The following is a 7,034-nucleotide window of genomic DNA, read 5'->3' on the forward strand; positions in this document are numbered from 1 at the left end:
CACACACACAGCGTCCTGTGCTAATCCCAGACACACACACACACACAGTGTCCTGTGCTAATACCAGACACACACAGCATCCTGTGCTAATCCCAGACACACACATAGCGTCCTGTATGCTAGTCCCAGACACACACACACAGCGTCCTGTGCTAATCCCAGACACACACACACAGCGTCCTGTGCTAATCCCAGACACACATAGCATCATGTGCTAATCCCAGACTCACACACACAGTGTCCTGTGCTAATCCCAGACACACACACACAGCGTCCTGTGCTAATCCCAGGCACACACCACAGCATCATGTGCTAATCCCAGACACACACAGCATCATTTGCTAATCCCAGACACACACACAGCATCATGTGCTAATCCCAGAAACACACACACAGCATCCTGTGCTAATCCCACACACACAGCATCATGTGCTAATCCCAGACACACACAGCATCATGTGCTAATCCCAGACACACGCGAAGCATCCTGCATGCCTGGTGTGCTCATCATAAAATGAAAGATGGAAGGCAGGGCACACAGATTTGAAAATAACAAAAGTATTTAATAAAGCCAACACCACATTTAGACCACAATGGTCTTTGTCAAGTGTAAGACATGTTTATAAGACACGCTGAAGACCCCGCCCTTATAAGACACGCTGAAGACCCCCGCCCTTATAAGACACGCTGAAAGCCCTGCCCTTATAAGACACGATGAAGACCCCACCCTTATAAGACACGCTGAAGGCCCTGCCCTTATAAGACACGCTGAAGGCCCCCCGCCCCCTTATAAGACACGCTGAAGACCCTGCTCTTATAAGACAACGCTGAAGACCCCTCCCTTATAAGACACGCTGAAGACCCCGCCCTTATAAGACACGCTGAAGACCCTGCTCTTATAAGACACGCTGAAGACCCTGCCCTTATAAGACACGCTGAAGACCCTGCCCTTATAAGACACGCTGAAGGCCCTGCCCTTATAAGACACGCTGAAGACCCTGCCCTTATAAGACACGCTGAAGGCCCCGCCCTTATAAGACATGCTGAAGACCCCCGCCTTATAAGACACGCTGAAGACCCTGCCCTTATAAGACACGCTGAAGGCTCTGCCCTTATAAGACATGCTGAAGACCCTGCCCTTATAAGACACGCTGAAGGCCCTGCCCTTATAAGACACGCTGAAGACCCTGCCCTTATAAGACACGCTGAAGGCCCCGCCCTTATAAGACATGCTGATGACCCCGCCCTTATAAGACACGCTGAAGACCCTGCCCTTATAAGACACGCTGAAGGCTCTGCCCTTATAAGGACATGCTGAAGACCCCGCCCTCATAAGACACGCTGAAGACCCTGCCCTTATAAGACACGCTGAAGGCTCTGCCCTTATAAGACATGCTGAAGACCCCGCCCTCATAAGACACGCTGAAGACCCTGCCCTTATAAGACATGCTGAAGACCCCGCCCTTATAAGACACGCTGAAGACCCTGCCCTTATAAGACACCGCTGAAGACCCCGCCCCTTATAAGACACGCTGAAGACCCTGCCCTTATAAGACACGCTGAAGGCTCTGCCCTTATAAGACATGCTGAAGACCCTGCCCTTATAAAACACGCTGAAGCCCCCGCCCTTATAAGACACGCTGAAGACCCTGCCCTTATAAGACACGCTGAAGGCTCTGCCCTTATAAGACATCGCGTAGATTTCTGCCATACAGTACCTTCCGTTAGAATAATGGGAATAGAGCATATCAAAAAGGCCAAAGTGGGGACGGATAAGGATGTGCCACTGTTACACCGTGAGGCCCATTGGACATACACTCTTAATACGGCTGCCCCGCATGGGTTAAAGGATTCCTTGTCGCTTAGCTGCTTCATTAATGAGAGATATAGGGTGTTACCTCGGTTTGTGCCATTATTTTACTGATTGCTGTCTCTGACTGTTTCCTCTGATACTGCCAATGGATTAGATCAGACCATATTTGTAAAGTGTTCCCCTGATCACGTGAGTTAATATCGCGGCCTTTGTCGCGGCTTTATCGCGGCTTAATCGCGGCTTTGTCGCGGCTTTATCGCGGCTTTATCGCGGCTTTATCACTTTGCTGACAGCCCTCTGTTCTCTTCTCCCATGTGCATATTTTGGCATAAAGGCGCGAGCAACCTAGGCTATTATGGGAAGATGGGACGCGACAACTACAGACAAGACAACAACCCTGGTTGCCACGGGTGACAGGACGCCACAATGTCGCAGCTGGGAAACCGGGGAGAAGGATCAGCTGACCGAGAGCCCTCCAATGGGAGGCGCAGATATGCGATGACGTCAGGAAGTGCGCAATGTTTTGGCGACACCGCAGCGCAGAATGGAGGCGTTCCGGCTCGTCAACACGCTACTACTGACAGACCACACACAATGGAAGGACTGTGACGCGCCAGTTACGCGGCAGGCGATACAGGAGACTACCAGGGACACACAACAGGTGCATGAGGACGCGGGGGGCCCGGATCACATGACATCACGGACACAGGACTCCCATTGGAGGAGGGGCTCACCTCAGGTCTGACACGATGTCGCCACCTGACGAGGCGGGAGCATTACACACGTGTTTAATGAAAGGTGATTATTGCAGTGAGCATTACGGGTATTATGGGTGGTATATAAGGGGGTATTGTGGGTGGTATATAAGGGGGTATTTGGTCATTAAGCCACTTACACTTGACAAAGACTGTCATGGAACAAGAACTACATTTCTGACTCACCCCCCTCTCTCCTTTGCAGTTTCTGCCTGTCAGATCTTATTCTCAGCTGCATGGAGTTTGCACACACACACTGTGCCTGTGTAACTTGCAACAATGTTGCATTTCTTGCCTCTGGGCATGGAAAGCAGTGAGCTGCTACTGCAGCCCCTGTGATCCTCACCAGAATGGCTAGTCTACCCCCCCCTCCTGTTTGGTCTAGATAGTCTGTCCCAAGGCTATTCCCTTTACCCACATTGCCCCTCACTTCCTTTTCCACCATAACCTCTGGATGAGTGAGTACCTTGCTGTAAAACCCCTGTACTGGTACTGTAGGATTATCTTTTTCACCTGCTCTTAACTACCAAGCACCCACAGAGAGACACTATTCATACATCAACATCTCTTCACAAGTGACTGTATTTTATGCTACTTTCCCCAAATAAAGAAAAGAAACAGAACTTGTTGTGCTTGGAAAAGAGGGCCGAGTTGACACTATCTGGGCTAAATCATCCTACACATGACCCCTGGCTTCCAGAATAGTGAAAAAGATATCGTGTGCCTTACAGACACTTACAGGAGCTGCTACTCCTGACTCCATGATAAAACAGAGCAGTCTCTGCAGACAAAGAAGCCCCAAGTAGCTCAAACTGCACACAGCCTGCAGCCCTTAACAGACAAGCAGCAGCTTACACTGCACAGCAGCTTTGCAAACAAACAGTGCTTTCTTACACAAAACCTAACTGCCTTTCTCTGTCTGAGTTCACCCTCTGCACAGCCCCATAGTGAGGAGCCACCATCTCACCTACCCCTGCGCACGTTCCCACGGCTAGCGCCATCAAGGGCCACGCTACCGGGACACCCGCCAGGACACGGGTCAGAGCCACCGGACACCTGTGAGTACAGCTACCCCTACGCTGCACGCTGCAGGACACCGCTCGGTATCATCTGAGACAGACGCCCATCGCTGACGAAGGTTAAAAGACCGCACGCCACACGCACTGGCTAAAGGGCCTACACACACCTACAGCATGGCAGAACTCAGAGCCTCACCAGACATCACACAGGAAAGCGATTACTCAGACAGAGACCGCTGCGCAACTGCAACAGGCGCAGGTAGGTGCAAGGCCCAAACGGACAGTCACACTGACACAAAAGGCCCGCGAAAAATATGAGACTGACATTGAAGCGCACACCGCGCTAAATTAGAGTTGGCCTGGAGCACAACCACACTGGGAATACGCAATGTTACTAGTGTTGGCAACTATGCGCAACAGCTCGAGCAGGCAATAACGCAATTAAGGTCCAATTACTCGCGATATCAAGAACTGTCAGAGCATACATTACTTACCTGACCAGGGCCAACACCAGCAAAAGCCTGCAAGAAAGAGACTTACAAAATGACATTGACCTTACACGTGACAGCCGCGTGCGGACCGCTATCACAGACGCGCAAAGCGTGAGAAAAGAGGCTCCTCCTGGAGACCGCGTCGCAGCGCTCCAGCACATCAAGGCACTCATCAAGGTCTGCAAAATCAGCGCAATCCAAAGTGTCCAGCGCAAGCGCCAAGCGCTATCAAGGCGCGAACCACTGCAGAGGCCGCACGTGCCAAGGGCCGAATATGGTCGGAGAGAGGCAGCCATAAGGACAGAAAGAGCGCGCATAGAAGAGGAGGAGCAGAATGCTGCCAATGCCGCCGCCGCTGCCACCGCCGCCGCTGCTACCGCCGCCGCCTGCCAATTGCCGCCGCTGCCAATGCCGCCACTGCTGCGCGTAAAAAGGCCGAATTGGACGCGGATCTAGAAGCTCTAAGCAAAGAGGACGCCGCTGCCGCCATAGCCCAAGCCGAAGTCTTAGAAGCAGCTGCGAGACAGGACGGCGGGGAGCTACCGTACAAACGGGTAGCCTCAGAGGATCCAATCCAACGCACTGAAGACTACGTAAGGAGCCTCTTCAGTGTTAAACACCAGCGCACCATCTCAACACGGATGGAGTGACTCCACAGACAACGAAGACTTGCTAGGCCCACGAGGAGAAGATGCTGTTCCTTCAATGGTACATGCTGCCTGGGATAGCCACAGCCGCAATAGTGATCCACACGCCAGCGCGCACACGGATGCACCACAACAGGCTCGCAATCCAGGTACACCCACGCGGGAGAAAACAGCCCCTCACACTGGCCAGCAGCCATCACGCATCCACGCCAAGGAAGAGGCGACCGCACAGACCCTCCCAGCAACTACCTCAGAACGGGACAAACACGCCGATGCCTCAGGCCTGACAGACATAGTCAAGTACATGATCCGGCGTGACCTGGTGCAAGCAGGACTCACCAGCTTCGACGACCGCCCTGAGAACTACCGGACATGGAAGTTCACGTTCAAAGACGCAATCAACAGCTTGGACTTCTCAGCAAGGGAAGAGCTCAACTTGCTATTCAAGTTCCTGGGGAACGAATCCAGAGAGCACGTGAATAGATTTCGGGTGGCCAACGCGCACCAACCCCAAGTAGGTGGAACATGCCCCTTCCCACACTCATCGAGTGCAGCCACATGGCCACAAACAGGGACGAGATTCCCACACCAGACTGGCACGCCATTACCCGCACCTCAAAGGAATAGGCCAACTACCTCCTGCCGGTAGAACAAGGCGCCAAGATCTTGCTGCTGCTCGGCAGGGACATCATGAGGGTACATAAGTCCGTACACAGCATAACGGACCCCACAACGCACCATAACGCCCAAAGACTTGACCTAGGATGGGTGATAGTGGGCAACGCGTGCACTGACAGAGCACGGACAAGACTATGTTGACGCCCGCAGAACGGTGGTAGCAGAATGTGGACACACATCTCTCTCTGAACCATGTCTTGGCCATCTCCAAGTGACCGAAGGGCCAAGTGAAGAGAAAAGACAAGGTCATACCTCTGAGATCAACAAAGACATCCTCACGTCGAGGGGATACGACAATGGCCTAGGATGCTCAGCAGTCCAGACAGCTAAGGATGACGAGTCGATTCCACCGAAGGAAGAAAGTAACCTCCCAAAGGTGACCGACAAAGGGATCGTCCAAAAGGCAATAAACAATAACGGTCCTCTCGCGAGCAGTGGCACGACTAAGATGTACAGTTGTTCCTCTCCACAGAGTATCCAGCGACAAAGCAGGCAGCTGCCACGGGTGGCATAGCCACAAAAGATTGCGCCCCACAGGTGAAGCCAAATTGTCAAAAGGACTGTCCTCTCACACATCTAAAAAGAGACAGCCACAGAGACATTTCATAAAGGGTTTTACTAGGGCAAAAGAGACTGTTCTTCGTTACGTCCGGGGAGACAATAACCTCCCGATGGCAGTCAACAAAGAGACACAAAAGCGTTTCACCAAATTACGCGGAGATGTTCTCGTGCAAGAGAAATGCACGATGACCTACGGTGCACAGCGTTCAGACGACAAGGGACGACGACAAACAAACACCATTGAGGGGAAGATAGAGGATTCCCGAGGTTAACAGTCAAGGAGCTCGTTAAAGACGGACCGGGCAGCTGGGTGAACCCGCTACTATTCTTTTCACCAAAAAGACGCCTCCTGAACAATAGAGAACCTGTCATCTCTAGGCTCACTTCGCTCCGCCGCAACCCACAAAGGGAGCCGGAGACCAAAAGCAACTTTTTGGCCTTCATCCAGAAGAGACTCCTTACCGGCCACACAAAGCCAGCACCTCTAATGAAGAAAGGTGAAGAATGCTGGTCCTCCAATCATCTGGGGCCTACCATCCTCAGGAACCCGATCAAATCCGGGTAGTGTTCAGCCCCAGCACTCAGCTTCTGGGAGTCTCCCTGAACGACGCCCTTTTACTGGACTAGATTCGACAACCAGTCTTCCAGGAGTGTTGTTCCGCTTCCGCTAGGAGATAAAAGCCACATCTCCTTCTGCCAAACGCCAGGTGATAGAGCGACAGGCTACCACGACTGGCATACTTACAAGGGGATGCATTCTGTGGGTAAAACTACAGAGACAAAAAGACTGTTCTCTCACAAGGCTAAAAGGAAACAGTGCCAGAGACCTTTACACAAAGACATTGTGGTGCAACCAGCAAACTTGGAGCTGTGCATCCACCCTGCATCCTTTGCCAAAGAACCTTGACCAAGGGACCTTGATACCAGTGATACTGGCCAGTGTCACCTCACTATGTGGACATGGACTCTTGCATTGTTTGAGAATGTGATGTTATCTTTGTTATGCATTGCACATATGTTCCACATAGTCTGTTATATAGTGGTATCTCCAGATACCAGACGGGGAGTGT

Source organism: Ascaphus truei, unplaced genomic scaffold (assembly GCF_040206685.1).
Source record: "Ascaphus truei isolate aAscTru1 unplaced genomic scaffold, aAscTru1.hap1 HAP1_SCAFFOLD_1186, whole genome shotgun sequence".
Classification (NCBI taxonomy): domain Eukaryota; kingdom Metazoa; phylum Chordata; class Amphibia; order Anura; family Ascaphidae; genus Ascaphus; species Ascaphus truei.